Genomic DNA, 16,882 nt, shown 5'->3' with positions numbered 1-16,882 from the left:
GGTTACAGGGGTGTTTTCCTTGTACTCTCGCAGGCAGCTGGAGGCTGGGACTGCTCAGGGACAAGAGTTAGTGTCTCTGTGGTTAATAGCTCCTGATAGATTTTCTTTCCATGAATTTCCCATGAACCACACAGACACATGGCAGCCAGGAGGACCTGTGGTCATGAGCTTCATGTACTGTGTGAGAAGATAGCTTTCTTAAACTTGGCACCTGCTAACATCATTTGATACTCCTACTTCATGCATTATGAAACAATAAACAATCATTTTGTATTCAGCACCTTGTGCCAGCCCATATCTGTAAACCCTGCTTCATGTCTCCTGATATATTGCTAAATCGTTCTAACAGAGAACAACCTGTCCATGCTTTCCTTTTTGTGTATGGATGGAGATCTAGCATCTGTGTCCCTACTTACGAGAAGCATCTATGGGTGGTGTCTGACCATTGAGTGCACTGCCAGTATGAACGTCCCTGCCATAGTAACTGAGCACACGGTGTGGGCACCAGAGCATGCACCCAAAGACACTGTTACCTGTCACACATGAGGCTTTTGGGAAAAAAGGGCACTTGTATGCCCAGGTGAATATCAAGATATGCATGAAGGTGGACTTCAGTTCAGCTACTCTGTCATGGTACTGTGCCAAAGTGACTATGCCAGAGTGCTGGTGCGGTCCCATGCACTACACAGTGAAAGGCTGATGGGCAGCCTTCATGTGGCCTGTCTCAGGTCAGAGGACAAAGGGTCACAGGAGCATTTCTGATTGTTCTTGGGAATGGGGCATCAATGAGAGTTAAGTATAATAGAAAAAGTGCTAAGACTCTGAAGGATTTGCATAAGGATTCTCACAAGGATCAGAAGTCAATATCCTTAGAAATTTTTTATACGCACACACACACACGTGCATAAAAATTCATGATTTAGGTATTGTAAAGCTAGATTCCATATCTGAGAAGGGAGTGACCCAGAAGAGCTATAGTTCTGAAAAACAGATCATTTGGCTTTTTCTATCTAAGGATCTGAAAGGGATGTTTTATCAATACTGACACTGTACACAAAAGACTACCAACAGCTAACACAGAGATGATGTTCTAAGGAAAATTAATATAATTTCCCATTTAATGTATAGCACCAATACTTAGCCAGGTATAGTAATTTATCAAGCCACACTAATCTCCTATCTGATTTGCAAGCTATCATGCATGTTATCTTAAATGAAACAAAACAGCAATACAAAGAAGCATTGTTGAAACCTGAAAACATTTCACTCCCTATCATGTAATTAATTTTTTATTCAACATGTCATTGCTTGTATATGATAGAAACATTTTTTATGATCAGTCAGGCAAAAGTAACTATTATTTAGAAATTATTTGAAGGCATACCAACTCAAAACAGTAAAAAATACAAATGAATCATAGAATCATAGAATGCTTTGGGTTGGAAGGGAATGAAGGTGCTTGACTAGCTAAAACATTGATGTCAAATGATACATATAAATGGTAACTTTAAAAAAAAAAAAAGACACTTGTAAAGTACATCAAGTAAAGCTCTGGAATAATAAAGAGACCCTTGCTGCCTTAAATGGAAAGTTTAATAGCTTCCATTTAAAGAAAGGGGAATTAAAGGCAGAGTGCAGTCCTAAATACCATTCCTATCTACTCTGAAAATGGTGGCACAGAGTCATTTTTCATAGGTCTGTGACACATATAAACAGAATGTATCCCGGGTACTCATTGCCTGACACATGAAAATAAAACTGCCTTTTGCATCTACTAATATTGGGAGACCCAAACCGAAGGTGAATGAGATGTCTTTGCACTTGTGATATCCAGGAAGTTACTCATCCCTCTCCGCAACCTCTCAGCTGATTTTTTTTTTTTCCTTTGCTGATAATCCATGTCTTTGCTGACCCCACTCCACTCGCAGCCCCTGTCCTACAAGGTTTTGAGGCACAGCGTGCACCCTGCTATCCAATGGTCCCATGCTTCCGGGAGAAGCAGGACCTTCTGGCACAACAAGCCGGCTCCGTCGAGTGTCCACCCCCCTCCTGCCACAGCCCTAGGGGAGGGTCTCAATCCCAGCTGGGTGGGCTGGGAGGAAGCAGGATACGACCGACCGACAAAGGCTGTTGCTTCCTATGGAAATGGCACGCTCTCTGCCCAGAATACAGCCTCACCACTTGTTTTTCCTTTGCTTCATAAAGTGTACTATGACTTCAGAACAAGGTAGCTACTATTACTGTTATATTGATTGCGGCAAAGGAGAAACACACAGCAGTTATGAAAAGTTCTCTGCAGTCCCATGTCCTGCATTAGCCACTGCCTTGCTGTGTGGCTGCGGACAGGGCGTGGAGGAGTCCAGTGGTATAAGGGCTCCGAGAGGTCCCCCGCAGATGATTTATGAGCTTAGTCTGCTTTAAATAGTTCTTATTCATATCATAGCAGGAAGATGTAAAATCTGCTACATGTCAGCTCTGTAACTGAGAAGGCTGTGTGGATATATAATATGTGGATAACAGATAAGGTGCCAGTAGATGGCTCTCAAGATATGAGGCCTATGGCTTTCATAGGACTGAGGCAACTTCTTGGTTATTGAGTAATAGCTGCTTTTGCTGCATGCTGGGAAGAAAATAACCACTCAAGGTGTATTTTGGGAAGGTGAGAGGACAAAGATTGCATGAAACTGGGGCACCTTCTCTGCAGACCTGTCCAAAAATATCAAAGTTCTTAGCTTAGTTATTTTTGATAATTGAAAGCAAAATGCAACTCCCTTTCAGTAAAGCATGCTTGCAGTTCCCTTTAATTCTTTAAGTGAGATTTAAGGGCTGTTTAAGCAGACTGGAAAAAGCTGAGAGAATACTTCTGCAGTACCCCTGTTTCTGTGCAAGAAGAGGTATTGCCAGTCCCAGCAGGGTTATGTAGTTAATAAGTTAGATTTTTTAAACTAAACAGTTGAGCTATGTCTATTTGGAGTTGATTTTCTCAAGCATATGAACTAACACCCCTAAGGGGAGGGGGTCCAGGAGGGAAGCTCACAGTTAGTAATTCTACAGAGGATTGAAATGAATTTTTAGTACTGTATGAGTGAAGTAGATAATATTTAATTGCCATTTTTGCTTTCTTTTAAAAGGAGCAGAGAAGAGAAGATCTCATTCTCAATCTAGGCAGCGATTTATATTCCAAGCCTAAATTTTGTGAATTGAGCAAAGATAGACAACAAAAGCAAAAGCAATCAAATTCTTTCAGCTATTTAATCACTCCTAAAGCAAGGGAGAGGATTTGTACAGCAAACTTTATTCAGACAGCTGGCCATGTAGTGTATGAACTAGAAATTTTGCTTGAAAATGTATTCAAATTTTAATTAAATTTGTTTCTGTCTATGCTTTAAGTGCAGTTTTTTCACATAGCATGTCCTGAGGCCTATGCCACCCAACTGTGATATATTTTCTTGGTCAGCGACCCCAGTCTATATTTATTATAATCCTTCTGTTTCTTGGTTTCATGGCAGGGACAACTGGAGTGATTGCTGACTAAATAATTAGCCAAGGGAACACTTTCTCTGTATGTATTAGGCTAGTGAGAAAATGTACCTTACTTTCATAATCTCTTTCCCTATAGGTACCTGGCACTTTCCCGGAGCAAAGTAGGGAGAAAATGTAATTGCTAAAAGCTCACACACTCATTATTAGACTAACGATACCTTTCCCTCTCAATCTTGCCTGATAAAAGCAGCTATAGAAGTGAAGGTGTAGAGCTGCTGCTTCCCGTTTTAAGAAAAAGGAGAAATGCAGGCTTGTAGTATTTTTCCCCCCATCAAGCAATAGTGGGAGTACATAGAATATTACAGTATTATATAATATAGTAGAATAATAAAATAATGTAGTATTATTGTCATACACAGCGTGCCAAATCCATGTACGCAGCCACAAGCAAAATAAGGGTGAAGGCACAGGGCATGTATTGACACTGTCCAACGTTAGGAGTCTCCTGAGCGACCTGCCTTCCTTCTGCATCCCCCAGAGGGATAATACTTCCTAATTTCATGTCCTGCTCATGTGTGTCTGTCTGTCTGTCTCTCTTTCCTCTTGCTCTCTACTACTCTACTCCTACCACAGGCTACAGAGGGAATTTAAGGAAAGTAGTTGGGTTAGTTTTGTCAGGTAAGTTAGGTGTCCCACCTGCTTTGCATGAAGGTACTTCTCATATTTCAGCCTATTTTAAAAAAAAGTATTAACTTTAGCTGAGAAGTTCGGCTGAGTTGAGCTAGGAGCAAATTGCTTTGTTTTGGTTTCTGCACTTGTGCTTTTTACAGAAGATGAATGTCACTCAACCCATGATATTCTTCAAAACCTTGCATGAAACTCTGCTCTCAGGTTTAAGAACTGTTGAACTTAAACTACGTCAATGTAAATTACATCCCTGAACTGCAGCCTTTAACATATTAATAGGGGTACCATAAGCTTTGGGAGTCATGTAAAAAAGTTTCCATTCTTCCACAAGATCATAATTCCTCTTTTTTTCCAAAATTCCTCCCATATAAGGAGGCAGAAACTGGTGTTAGCATTGGTAGAAAGTTGGATGACATTCTGATCCCACTGAAATCAATGCAAGTTAGTTGATATTTTAGTTAGCCAGGATTTTTTTCCATCAGCTTTCATGACTAATATAGTTACTCCTTGATTTACATACTATTATCTCCCTATGAACTTTGGAGAATCTCATGCTCATTTCTTTTTATTACAGCACTAGAAAGTATAAAAGAAAAACTCACCTTGAAGTGTAGAAGACAAGGTGGTTCTTCTGCAAATATGGGCTATCTAATGAATTCATGGCTTCCCCTACAGAACTGTTCTGGTAGTGGTAAGGGATGATGGGAATTTTTGAACAGTAATTTGATAAAAAGGAAATGCAGAGTTTCACTTATTATGCTTCTTATTTTATGGATCTGTGCCCTGATTCAATCTCCCATTCTGAACATCTGGTGTGCCTTAAAAAGAAGATTCTTCCACATGGAGTCTGGTTCCCGATTTCCTCAGCTATTATTTATTGCATCATTTGGGCTTTAGAAGGGATTGCTGTACCAGTATGGATAATCTAAAAAATAAACTTAATCTAAAACTAATGCAAACTGTACAGCATAGGAGATTTAGAAAAGCCTACTTAGCAGTCAAGTAAAACCCTTTCATTTATCTTGGTACTTCCCAAATCCAGGTCTGAACAGATATGGGACCATGAGGAAAAAAAAAAAAATACTTTCTAAGTGACCTGAAGGCAGCAATTCTGCACACAAGACTGCTTGAAAAAGATTGTCTGAGCAATGTTTAGGGATCAGAGTGGTTTGAACTCCCTGAGATTATTCAGTGCCTGCCTTCTTCAGTCTACTGACCCTTTCGAAGTCAGCACATCCCAGTTACACCCAACACCAATGTGGATGGGAAACGTGGGCGAGGGAAATTTAAGCAGTAGGAAAAGCTCATTGTGTGAGCGCATGGACTGTGTTTCAGTTGGAGGGTGGCATCAGGAAGTTTCAGCCCTTGTTTTGAGAGCAGTGTCTATTACCCACACTTAAGCCAAAGCAGCTTTTTTAATTTAAATGATGGCTGCCTTAATAGCTTACTGCCTGAAATGTTCTTTGATACTGAGGCATAACGCTTTCCAACAGTGCACAATCAAATATAAGGGGCCTGTTAATGCTGCGTGCTGGCACAAACTGTATTTGGGAGATAGAAAGGTGATTAGCACCTTCTAAGCTCTATCCAAATAGAAAGCTAAAACAATCTGGATTGGATATGACCATTGCATACAAAATTCTTTAGCATCACATGTCTTCAGAGTCGAGGTTAGTGCCAATGGCTTCAGCAAATGAAGCAAAATAATCACAGATTCAAGGCTTTCAGGAGTGTGAAAGGCAGAGCTACTGGTAACAGCAGTACCGGTCTTACACCGCTCGTTAAATGCGGTGTCATAACATGAATCCTCAAGAGCTTGTGAACCCAGACGGAGCATTTTTTTCTGTAGTCTTGCCGTAATGGATGCTGACTTTAAGCAGGGACAGGTGACCCTTGTACTAGGTGTTGTACAACAGACCTTCTGGCAGCGTTGGGGATTTTCTACACGTCAAGCAGCAAGTTTTATTTAGAACTATTAACTTTTTTTTTTTTTCAGAGTAAGAAAGTTTCCCTTTTTTATGTCAATAACATTTATTTCAAGTATAGATTATTTGAATGTAATAAAGTACTTGTTTCTTTTTTCTTAGGCTTAACCATTGTGAAGAGTTTGCATTGCCGTAACAGTGTATTCTTTTGTAATAGTAATGGGGAAGATCCAGTCCAAACCCTCTTCCCAATCATATTCATCTGTTCTACATATACCCATGACTTTTGCATGCATCATTTCAGAGAACGTAAAATGGCCCAAAAGGTGTGGGAAGCGAGGTCTGGATTGCCTAGCCAGATCTTCTTTACTATTGTTATAAGGACATTTGGGTTATTTTGCTGAACCAAAATTAACTATTTTCTTGTTTGACCTTCAAGAGCACTTTTAACCAACTTGGAACCTTGAAAGATAAAGAAAACACTTTCTTAAAAGCAACAGTGTGTCTGCACCACTACATCTCTATACAATACCTAAAGACAGCATACAAGCACTTTATTGCAGAAATTTGTTCTGTGCTAGAAAGCGGCTCCAGTACAGATTTAAAAGACAATGTCTCCCTGCCTCATTAGAAAAGCTGTACAGGGCAGACCTGAGCTGCCCACCGTCACTCACCCGAGTTACATCCGCTAGCTACAGCTGACCCAAAGACATTGGAAACCATGGATCTAAACTCAGGAATGCTTCCCAAATCTGGGTTCAGAAGTACCTTCTGATTTCACACCACAGGAAGACTTGAGCACGTGGCCTGTCCCTCCCCTGTGCCAGGCGGTTCTGCAGCAAGCAAGGTGTGAAGGCCACGAGGGCTGGTGCTGTGGTCTGGCTGGGTTCCCAGCCCAGATCAGCAGCGACCAAGGGCATGCATGAGCCTGTAGAGGAGCGACAGAGCCAAGACTACTTATCTAAACATCCCTACCCGCGAGAGATGGTGCTCCAGAGGCAGACGCTCTATTGCATTCTGTAAACGATATGTTTGTTAAAGACCATCAAACAGCTTAGAAGTAAGATTTCTGGAAAATGTACAAAATGAAAGCAAAATTACAGCACTGCTGTAGATAGTGACAAAGCATGAAGATACATCAGCATTAAGTAAATAGCTAGCTTGGGGTTTTCAATTGCAATTACCACACACTCTCTCTGTTTGTAATACCTAGGAGACCCATAGCACATTACAGAATTTTGTTAATTACTAAGTAAGTGAAGAAAGAGAGAAAAAATACTGTGACCAAAATACATGTTGTGTATTGATTTAGAGAACTGTAATTTAGGTTTAATAATTTATCATTCCTCTTAACGGGCTATGCTGTATTTTATAAAAAGTAATGAAACCTTAGGAATACAGAGGAAATCACTTCAACCTCTGTCACTTGATCCATGCTGAGGAATGGGAAGGAGTGGTTTGTCTTCCCCTTGCCCTATTTATAAAATGTGCAGCTTGGTAAAGAGTAGATTAGCAAGATTACAGACTTTTCTTTGTTGTTATTTATCATGCAACAGTGGACAAAATAGTGACTGGTGTTTGATGTTAAGAGAGTCTTCCCAGGTAATACCCTCAGGAAGTAATCAGAGGAGCACTCGAAACGATGACAATCATTGTCCCATCAATTTGAGCAGTTCAAACCAGCAGAAGTTGCTTGGCTCATTGAATGATAATGAGATCATCTCTCTGTTGCTAGAAAAGCTAAGACACTCAAATTGGTACTTCCACTAGTACTAGAACACTGCAAGCTATTAATGAAATCACTGCTGGGTCATGTCTAACTGGAGGAATAACCACAAGACAACTAACTTGTCATAAGAAATTATTTATCCTTGTTACAACACACATATACATCTGCAGCCTTAGACTGCTTTGAGTGTACGTGCCCATTTGGGCTAAATAATTTCATTAAAGTGCACTGTGAAAACTTCAGGGGAAAAAGCTTCACACAGAACTTCAACCAACCAACAAGTATTAAGTTCTTATGTGTGCTTTCTTTGTAAAAGCATTAATTGTTTTCAGTTATTGCTCATTTTTAGCACAGATAACTACTGCCACATCATCGCTGTTGAAATCAGAGATGTCAAACAGCTTCATGGTACAGCGAGGAGGTCAGGTTTCAGCGTTGTTTCCAGTGGAAACAGGGCTTATGTGATTACATTTATTATGAACATGCAACTCTTTCCTCCCTCATCCAATTTTTATTTAATTGTCTGCATTCAACCAAACTACAGAATCACAGATTTCTCAAAAGTAATTAAATTCTTGCAAGTTTCATTGAAGTAGACAAATAGGAAAAGGACAGAGACCCTAGACATGCTCTGAACTAAGCTAATTTTTAATAGACAAAAGACCTCAAGAGGAGATCCTTGAATGATCGCGACTATAGGTAAAATCCATGAGAACCTCTGACCTTTGTCAAACATCATTAGACGCAAATTAGACACCAGTAGACACAAATCTAGGTCTGATGCTCTTAGAGCTTCTTGTACACAGAAAAACCTCAAAAAGCTGAGCCGTATTCAGCATCTTGTGAGTCCAAGACATACTACCAGACTGCTCTGAACTGGATTCAATCAGCAGCATAGGAATGGTAAAGGCATAACATCCTCCAGCCATGCAAACCCCACTGTTCCTCATGAGTGCCCTGAGGCATCAGGAAGCCACAGAAGAGATCTGCTTTGGTGAATCTGTAGCAGCTGCCATCAGGTGCTGCATACACCTTGGATTTTGTAGGAATGCCTGATATGTTGAAAGGGTAATTCAAAGTTAGGACACTGTCCTAAGATTTAGAGAGACATTAGTTCTCTACCACATACTTCTGGGTGATATTATCATCCTCATACAAATCCTCATCCATAAAATGAGGATGACTGCATTGGCTTGTATAAAGAAACGTTACAGATGGTAACGTATACTCACACAGCGTGGGGACATAAAGAAGGCACCTCAAAGACAAAGATAAGATGCTTAAGCCTGGAGAAAACTGGCAAATTATCATACAGACCTTCTCTTCTCCCACTTTTGCATAACCTGTCTTCCAGATTTTGGCTGCATTATTTCTACATATCTCATTTCTCATCTTTTTTTGACCAGATATCCTCTGTCACCAATTATTTCCTGCCAGGTGATTCAATAGATGTAATTGGCCTGGAAGCACTAGAGGAAAAGCTCGTAGCTGCAGAATGAGACTTACAGAAAAAATTCCAGCGCATCTGAAGAGGTGGCATCCCAGGATGGCTGATATACTTCTGGAGGCAACCTATATTTCAGAGAACCACTGAAGCCTGCAGTTTGATTTACATCCACTGTTGATTGCTATGGTATACAAACAGTAACTTTTTCTCTTGAGACCTACTCATTATAAAATTAACTTTCCAAATTTTAAAAATCCGAACAGGTATCCAAATAAAAGCATCACAAGTACAAAAAAATACATATGTGGCAATCACCTATTAAGAACCATAGACATAGGCCATGGCATCTAATCCACTAATCCCCAACAGCTGGAGAAAAGTCATTACTTGTAGACAAGCACAGATCTTCCTAAGCCCTGGTGTCCTTTCATAGCTACACTCACTTTTCATGTACTGTGTTTTCAGGGATGGGATGCAATAGCAGCACAGAGGTAGCTTTTCTGATTGGGCACACACACACTACAAATATATATCCTCAAAAGTATAGTGCATATTTCCCCCCCCCCCCCCCCCAATTCATTAATTTCTCTTTAAAGCTCAACATTTGTTAATTGGTGGAAATTCTGCTCTACTTAGGATCACCTTTTTCATTTTCTCTTCACCTTTTGCTATTCTCAAACCATTGCCTTCTGGGGAAAAAAAAAAACAAAACAAAACCCACCCAAACCCTGAAATGTCAAATGCTTAAGTGAGGTGACTTCTATTTATTTCATCTAGATGAAATGAAAGAATTACCCATTTCATATACAGTAGGCAGTCCAGGATAAAGACAGAAACTAAGTGGCTCCCCACAGATCCCTTTATATCTAGTCATAGATCATCTTACTGTTGTGCAGAGGATAATGAAAAGTAACAAATGCACTCTCATATTGCCGGATCACCTGTTTTCCGCTTAAAAGGCATACTTAATGATATAACCATCCACAATTTTTCATATCTAAGCAGATCAACAGATTATACAGCTTGCAAGTAGATAAGTGGATCTTAAAAGAGCAGAACATTCCTGGTGTTATCCTGGGTAACACTGTCCATTACACTGCCAAACTAATGAAGCCCAAACCAGCAAAAAATTCTGGGTAGCGAAACAAGGTATATCTACTAGCTCTAGACGGACCACTGAATTATCATTCATCTGCTCACAAAGTTTGGTTCCAATTACACTTCTGAATTGCTCATTCCTTGAGGACATCTGCTGTAAGTTGCTTTCTGAAAGGTAGCCACATCTTTCACAAAGTTATGCAGACATAACAGCTGTTGTATATATGGTCACCCAAAAGCGAGAAGTGACATTCTGTTTTTCCCCCATCTGGGAACATAAACTCACTTCTTTGCATCTACTGTGCAAGCAGAGTTTGACTTTTTGTTGTTCTTGGGTTTTGTGGGGTGGGTTTTTTTTTCCCTTCTTTCCTGCTGGCTCCATTTCCTTTCACATAAACCTATGCCTGCAAATTACAGATGCTGTGTTGCTAAGTTCTGGCTTTATACCTAGAAGGCACTTCAAAAAACCTGGCTGCGGTTATGCTGAATGCTACACGACTGTTTTGGTAGCAGCTGTTTTCTCTGAGTCAGCTGGAAAACAGCTGTTAGCTAGCTACCTTCTCCTTGGTCCGAGGGTGCTCACTAGAGGCAATTTTTGGCTTTGTGATACAGGTTCGTTTGCAGGAGATTGCTGGACAGATACTGCTTTTCCCATATGCTGGAAGGCCACCTCTGCAAGCAGCTGTCATGGAATTTGGAAGGTGTTAAAATGTTCCTGCTTTTGAGAGTTTGATTAATCAATATAATGCAAATTTTGTTCAAAACTGTATGGGTCCAACCTAAAACTCATAGATATCAACAGCAATGTCTCTACACACTTCACTGCACTTTGAGTTAGATTGTGCTAAATACAGCATCTCTATTTTCCCAGCAGATGACTATTGGAAACGAAATTCATCTGTGTGCAGAGAGATCAGAAAAAAATCTATACCCAACTAAAGCAATGCATAAACTTTGTCTGAGTTAGCTATGTGGTTTGATTCATCTGTCATTTAGACTGGCTTAGTATCAGTATAACTCCCCTGACCTCAGTCAAATGACTCTGGATTTAGCCTGAAGAATGGGGACAAAACAAAGGGCAACATCCTGAAATAGCATAAGATGGGCTATTGGGATGGATCCTTTAAAAATATACAAGACACATACAGTATCACTGTTTATTAGTAAAGGACATTTTTAGAGAAAAAGAAGGATGCTCTTTGCCTTTCCTGACCTACTGTGAAGTAGAAGGGGTGGCTTGGGTCTTGCCCCTACAACAGTGAATGGAAAAAAAAAAAAAAAAAACTGTCAATATTTTTTAAACTGCAATCTTACTTGGATTTTTCCCTGTGACAGATGAGGAGGTATCTTTGCTCACATTAGTTGAAGGCCTGTTTAATAAATCTGCATGAATTGGCATAATATACATTGGCAGTATATTTACCTGATTTGATTTTACATGATGGGAAAAAGGGAAATAAATGTATTTAACAGAGGAAACCAAGCACACCTAAATGATGAGATTTGTCCCAGCCTTTACTGTGATCATTCGGTTCTACGTGCTCTCCCCTCCCATTTTGTGTTTCTGTGTCTACATCCTTTCTAGATTTTATCTCACTCAGAGTCTAAGCGTCTGTCTCTGGAACGTAGATAGCACAGCTGAGTTACTGCAGCCTAAATAATGAAAAATGACTATTAGTAGGGTAATTGTTGCAGGAAGAGAAAATTGTGAAATGTTCTAGCTGTATACTAAATGGCATAGTGTGCTACATGCAACACAAACAATATGCCTAGAAATGTACAAAACCCCATGGACCTCTTCAGTTTTCCCCAATTTCTTGGCATTATGGATTTTTTCAAAATCCTCATCAGCCTGTACCACAAGAGGCAGGCAAAAATATAATCATACAATAAGCTATCTAAATATTTATAGTACCAGGGGATGAGAAGATATTTTAAACACTTAATTGGAGTACGAAGCTGAATACAGAAGCCAATGCACATACCATTCCTCAGTCCCCCTCTGTTAGAGAGAAGAACGACTATTAAAATAACATAGTGCAAGAACAACATGTATCAGAACTAGATCAGCCCTTTTCCCAGGGCGCCGACCATCAGCTACCCTTGATGAAAGGTGTTAAACAGGAAAGTATTTCCAAGAGGTTTTACATGGCCTTATGGACAGGTCTGCCCCTTTCCTGGGCTCAGCCTCCACGCCTGAGAAATGGGCTGGTGACCCACTGTCCTTGCAGCCTGCCTGACAGTCCATCCGTTCTCCCCTGGTGTGGCACTTTAAAGCACTGCTCCTGGTAAGGAGGTGGGTGCAGAAGGAAGGGTTTTTTTTCTTAAGGAGAAATGATTTTTCCAATGACTGAAACCCATGTGTTACAGATGTGTGCTCAGCTCCTGCCTGCTTTCAGATTGGTTTCTACTTTCTGACACATACTGTTCTTTTTCCTCTACGTCATCACCAAGGATCAATTCTCCTAAACAGGCATTTATTTTAGGGGAAAACCAGAAGCTGGAGTCCTTGCAAAGAGCAGAAAAACTGCTTTTGAATAAATTGCCACTGTGTCCACGATCTGGTATCACACAAATACTGAACTACTACCACTCCTGTAAAGGTTACGGGATTTGTCTCATCTTTGACGAACCTTAGGCTGCCGCTTCATATTCTAATAGAAATTAAAGAGCTAATTACATACAGTTTAGACTACACATGAGGGACACAGGCTCAGCTTCCAGCTGAGCTGGGAAAATTTTAATTGTTTAGTTAGAAGAGCTATCTATTCTGAGACATGCAAAAGCAGCTTCTGATTCTAGGTTAAAAGTCATTAGAGCAAGTTATGATCTTACAACTATTAGTTTCCTAATTTAGATCGAGGAATAACAACTGTAAGGAAAAGGCAGTGACTGTGCAGATTAGATCATTAGACCCACAGTCAGCAGAACTAATGTCCATTAACCTAAGTGGCAGCATTAACACCCTTCTTCCTGGCACGGACCCACCGCCCCCCCTGTAATCTGTGTTTCTGGAAGAACACCTGGCTGCAGCAAAGTGAGCCAATTCCAGGAGAAAATTAAGCAGGAAACCAGCAAACAGATTTGTTTGGCTGTGGGATTTTTCATGGTAACCTGGAGTACACAAGCAGCCAGTGGCAAGGGGAGTGGGTCCCTTCCTTCCCGCGCAGACCCCTTAGGACACTAAGGATCCCAGAGCTGTTTCATTGGGAAATGACTGTGTGAAACTGCAGGCCAGAAGGAAGGAAAGCATCATTTCTCTGGCCAGCATCAATGTCACCTGAGTAACCGCCTCTCCTCTCCTGCCCGGTCAGGCCACCCGAAAACCTGACAGACGGCTTCCAGCAGAGACAGGCTGCTGTGCTGCCACCTCCGGCTGGGGGCTCATTGCTTGGATCCTGGGAATCACAGGACATTAATATGCCAAAAAAAAAAAAAAAAAAAGGAAGCAGGAGAAATTCAAAGGCATTTTATTTTTATTGTGATGAAAAAATGTCTCCATGTTTCAGCAGTGAATTGAAACACATGGATTTTAGGAAACTTTTAATATTGGTTACTTCTTTAGTTGTTCTCTTTTATCAAAAGCACACCCCTCCATTCCTCCTCCCTTTCTGCGTCTGCCACCATCAGCTGCATATAGTCCACAGTTAGCAAGAGACGTTATTTAAAAACTGCTAATGTGTCGGATTTAAATAGCATCTTTGTGTTGACAGATTCTGTGTTACTGTGCAGAAGGGGGAGGTAACAAAAAACAACAGTAAATTAGAAACTTGCAACAACAGTGAGATTTAACGAGAGAGCATCCACATAGAGCTGCTGAGGGCAAATTAAATGAACCAGGATGGATTACCATCTGTTTTGGGCAGTCTTACTTGGCAAGGGTCTAAGACCAGAAGGGACTGGTGTATCTTTGCTGTCTAGGTCACCACACCATGCTGCTTAGAACAGGCTCGAGCCCTGGATTGAAACGAAATAGTCTCCTTCAACTTTCCCTCATGCCAAAGCACCACAAAGCAAATACCTTTTTGCATAACCCTTGACAATTTATCTGCCATATTAATCTCATGATTTGCTCTGTTGAGTCTCCGGATTTATCTGTTCTATTTTAATTGTGGCCATGATTCAGTCATCACATCCATTTTTGGTGGTATCAGTGAAACGGTACCACATTTATTCAGTAATATGCTCACTTTATTAAAAAGATAAGGAAGCAAATATAAAATGAAAGCTATTAATAAACATAGGACTGACTTAGTACATCAAACCACCATGTGAGTACTCATAATTTAAAAGAAACTAATCACATCAGTCACTGAATTAGTGCATCTGAGGATCTGGGCTCCATTTTCTAGAGACTACACAAATCTGTTATAAAAAAGAAATACACAGCCTCTGCTTTCAGGCAAAAATATTGGGTAACTGTTTCAACACCAATCATTAGTTAGATTGCCTGATATGTTGGTGGAAAGTGCTCAATACTATAGGTCCAAGAACAGCATAAACCATGTAAACCAAAATAAAACGGGCTGCCCCCCTTAACCCTTGCACAATACTGGCTGAATTGCCACTGAGCTTCACTTCTAGGCTGAAGATCCTGGTGGTGTGAAGGGACCTGTGCAGGTCTAGAGCACTGTGCTTTTGCCATTCTGCAAGAAACTGCTGGAGCACATGAAGGTAAGATATACAGTGTGTCCCCTCTCCACCTGAATGACCTGGGAACAAACTATATTTTAGCTACGAGTGGACTGAGTCTATGGACTAGCAGTCACTGCTCAGGCAAAGCAGTGGTGACTGCAGTCTCTCAGCTGGTGCAGTGGGATAGTAAATCCAGATCTTTCTTTTTTTTTCCTGAGCTTAGGTACACGGAACAGACTTTGCCTAGAGATTTCCATTTCTCACCCATCACAAACAGGGCAGAGACATGCAAGGTTTCAGGATGATGTTACATGACCTCTGAAGAAATACAGGTTAGAATCTATAAACACAGCACCATCAGTGAGCTCTCTTTGGAGAGAAACTGCTAGAGTATGCGATAACACTGCCTAATATGTACTCATATAGTCCACTGACAGAGAACTGTTGGGGGAATGAAAATAAGAATACTCTCTTTACTCTTTTCAAAGTTTCCCCAGCACAAGTGTCATGACCCACCATATTCTTGCTTCTCTCTTAAATAGCAGAAAGCTTGTTGTTTTAGGTGAGCAGAGCTTTCATTTCTTACCAGAGAAATAAAATTATTATATTAGGGCAGTTACATTCTCTCAGTCCTCGTTACTATAGAGTTAATGCATTGCTACGAGAAGGGAATATCGCTAATGGGAATATTTTATTTTTGGCCTCTTCTGGGTTTTGGCACAGATAAGCGAACATGTGCTGTCCCTCAGTTCACCTGGGCCTGATGAGACTTACAGCAAGGAGTTCCTGCTCCCTCACCCCTTGCTCCCCAGCCAGGCAATTATTCCCCATAGGGAGTAGTTTCCCTTTCCTAGTGCTGGCACAGGCGCCTCCTTCAGCTATTCAAGCACAGCGAAAGCAGCTGATGTCTAGGAGAGCCTGGGCTTTGCAAAGCTCTGCTGTTCAGCAGTGATCAGAGACAGTGTGAACCAGGGAGTCTCTCCGTGTCAGCAAGGAGCATTGCTTACACTTGCCACTGCTCCCGTGAGACAGGAGAGCGCAGCTCCGCTTGCAAGGGTCATCAGTCCACTTGCATCGTCAGTTGCCAGCAGCATTAAGGGAGAGAGCACGAGCCCTGCCATCGTTTGCACTGCGGATGCATTCATCAGACCTGCATGCTTCATATGGGATCATTTTGCTGAAGCCTTAACTAGATGCATATTTTCTAAGGGACATCTGTGTGGTACCTCAGACCACATAGGTAACCAAGGTGAGAGGTGACTCTGCACAGGAAAGTGAATCCACATCTAAGTCCAGGGTGTTTGGATGTAATGTCTTGATTTTGCTCTTTGTAGATGGAGAGAACAGCCCCTGCACTCAGCTTTGCTAACCTCCAGCTGTAAAACAATATGTGTCATGTTGCCTAAAACCACCAGGCTGGTCAAACCCCAAGATATTAATAAGCAGCGAATTGCCCCCTTGCTGCCTTTTGAGCCTGTAGAGAACATTTATGTTATTTTGCAAACTTTTCTTCATATTCAAAGAGCTCAGAAAAATGCTGTCTTTAAATAAAACCAGCTTTTCATATAACCCCGGGATTCTTGAGCTCTGGCTAGAAAAAACCATCCAAGTATTGAAAGTGTCTGAAGGAAAGAAAATATGAGAAGTCGAAGCCAGCAATACTAGCATTTTAAATGAGAATGTGAATTCCTCCAACATGTGGGGATAGTCAAAGAAAAAAGAAGTTGAGGATCGTGCTCAGGGCAGACAAGGGCATCGCTGGAAAGTGAGATGAACAAAGAATTTGGCAGAATTCAATTCACAGGCTGCCTCAGCTGAAGCAGGTAAAACTTGCCCTTTTCTTAGAGACCTGTTGTTGTTATGGTTTTAAAACTTTTT

Source organism: Pelecanus crispus, chromosome 5, assembly GCF_030463565.1.
Source record: "Pelecanus crispus isolate bPelCri1 chromosome 5, bPelCri1.pri, whole genome shotgun sequence".
Lineage (NCBI taxonomy): Eukaryota > Metazoa > Chordata > Aves > Pelecaniformes > Pelecanidae > Pelecanus > Pelecanus crispus.
This window is presented reverse-complemented; position numbering follows the sequence as displayed.